The 2445-nt window shown below is 40.0% G+C and overlaps 1 pseudogene; it reads right to left on the reverse strand.

Annotated features, from left to right (window-relative positions):
• Positions 1-1397: 1397 nt before the first annotated feature.
• Positions 1398-1857, reverse strand: LOC123600481 (annotated as a pseudogene).
• Positions 1858-2445: the final 588 nt, after the last annotated feature.

Here is a 2445-nt window from a genome sequence, read left to right on the forward strand (position 1 = left end):
TCTTCCTGAATAAGGAAAAGAACTTTATTTATCCAATTCCTAAAATATATGCTATTTTTGATGTAATTTTATAACATCCATTTTATTTATTTATTTATTTATTTATTTATTTACTATTTATTTAGAAGGAAAAACTAACTCAAAATTTTTTATTTATAACTAAACCACTAGGAAAATAATCACAGTCTTGAAACACCAAATGCAGGCTATATTATCATTTCAACAGTTGGTAATAATATGTAAATGTAATAATAATAAATATATTATCATTTATCAACAGTTGGTAAAAAGACAACATGGTCCTTATCAAAATGATAAGGTGCTAGAATTGGGCCAGGAACACTGCTTGCTGCAAAGGTCCCAGGCAAATGTGGTATTTGGTAGAGTGGGGGTTGCCCCTCTTGTGTTTTAAGTGAATCACAGCTCATCCCTGAGTTGCTTACTTTTTCTCTTTTGACCTTCCTGTCGCCAAGGGATTGTCTCAATAGTGCTCTTTGATTTCAGGGAGCTAAATAAGCAATACTGAGTTTAGGCTTTCCTTTCATTCTGTTCTATGAACACCAGGTTTTTCCAAATCCAGTGCTTAATAACTCCGTTAACTAAGAAAGTAACAGCTCCTCCTTCAATGTTCATTCCTGGATACCAGTATACAGTGCAAGCAAACCCCCCTTTCCCTTCGATGGAGAGTGTCGCTGTGAGACTGTCCTGTCGCAGATAGCCTCAGGGTCCATCATGGCAGCCAGTGAGAGGGAAGGTCTGCTTCCCATTCCCAGTGGGGATTTTGCAGGGTTTCCTAGCTAAAAGATGTGATGTGTATTTCAAGAAATGAATATCCACGTCTTGATGATAGCCAGAAACAGACTTCCACAAGGAACTGTTGAAAGTCCTAAACTCCCTGTCTCAACTCTACATCTTAAATCAACTTCATGCCCTTGTATATAAAACAAAACAAAGCAAAACAAAGGCCCAGAAACCCCTTTTCTAAAAATTTTCTAAATTAGTGACCTTGTAGATTCTGTTTTGCACCTCATGGAAAATGATTTGGTTGGCAACACACAGAAACACCTCTGCTCACACTCTACCAGATCATAGGCAGGTTAGAGAAACCTACCAGCCTGTTGGTACCTGTGCACTAAGAAGAATCTGGTACCTTGGGGGGCTCCGGCTTGATACAAGGGAGATCCTTAGAGGTAGGACAGATACGTGAAATTTAGGCTATCAAAAACTCTTCTGCACTCCGACCCAAATTTCAGCACCAGTTTTTTTCCATTTCACGTTTTAGGGTTGAAACATAAAGGAACCAGTGTCCAGAGGCAAGCGACACATGCCTCAAATTGCTGCCATCCTTAATTTCTTCATAAATTTCACTTAAAAGACCAAAACTCCCATTTCTCTTTTTAAATAGATTTCTGCCATCGGCCCGATGGCCAATTGCAAAGACTTCTATCTCCCAATGGACAGGAGAGACTCCTCATCTTCTTGGTCACGGTCAGGATGACCTGCATGTGGTCATCCATGCACCTGGTCACACAACTCTCCAGCCGCTGTTTCACCCGAAGGTCTTTACTTCCCGCATCTATTGAAGCTTTGGCTTTGTTATTTCAGTACACGGTACACCTGGCCAGGAAGCCCTGGAACTTCTCCAACTCACTGATCACCATTGCCTAGGCTGAAGCCAGAGACGCGTGGCAGCGCTCCATGCACTGTTGCGCCTGACGCATGGACTCCTGGCTGTTCCCACAACAGTTGGCACTGCGCCGGAACGTGAGGTCTGCATCTTCCGGGTGGCTTTCTCTCCAGACTCTTCACCACGGAGTCCGCTGCCTCCTGCACCTGGAGCTGCTGCAGCTACGCCATGGCGACCTCGCGCTGAACCCCCTCCGTGGTGGCTCCCACTTGGACTCTGACCCAATCCATATTACTTAAACACTACTAGATACTACTAGTAACATTGTATATAGTCAACAGCCATTTAGATTAACCAACCCATATACTTAGGATCTCTTCCTTGTTTGTTGTTGTTTTCTGTATCTCCGAATTTACACCTGACATCATGTTCCTTCACTGGAGGAATATTCTTTAGTATCTAACTCGGTGCAGGTTTGCTAATTTCAAGATATCTGTATATTTTGTTTTCTAAACATCTATTTTGTTTCTGAATGACATTTTCACTAAGTATGAAATTCTATGTAGGTAGATCTTTTCTTTAAGCATTATAAAAATACTATCAGACCCCTTGATTATGTTATAAAATCGTCTACAATTCTACCTGTTGCTCCTTTGAAAACAGCCTCCATTTATTTTCTGATTGCTTTTAAGAATAGTTCTGTCTTGTATTTACTGAAGTATCACTGTGATTTTTAATGGATTATGTGCTGGATTTATTTATTTTTTGTAATTTGCATTATTTTAATTACAATTTTTTAATATTTTTATTTATAATCT

Source organism: Leopardus geoffroyi, chromosome D1, assembly GCF_018350155.1.
Source record: "Leopardus geoffroyi isolate Oge1 chromosome D1, O.geoffroyi_Oge1_pat1.0, whole genome shotgun sequence".
Lineage (NCBI taxonomy): Eukaryota > Metazoa > Chordata > Mammalia > Carnivora > Felidae > Leopardus > Leopardus geoffroyi.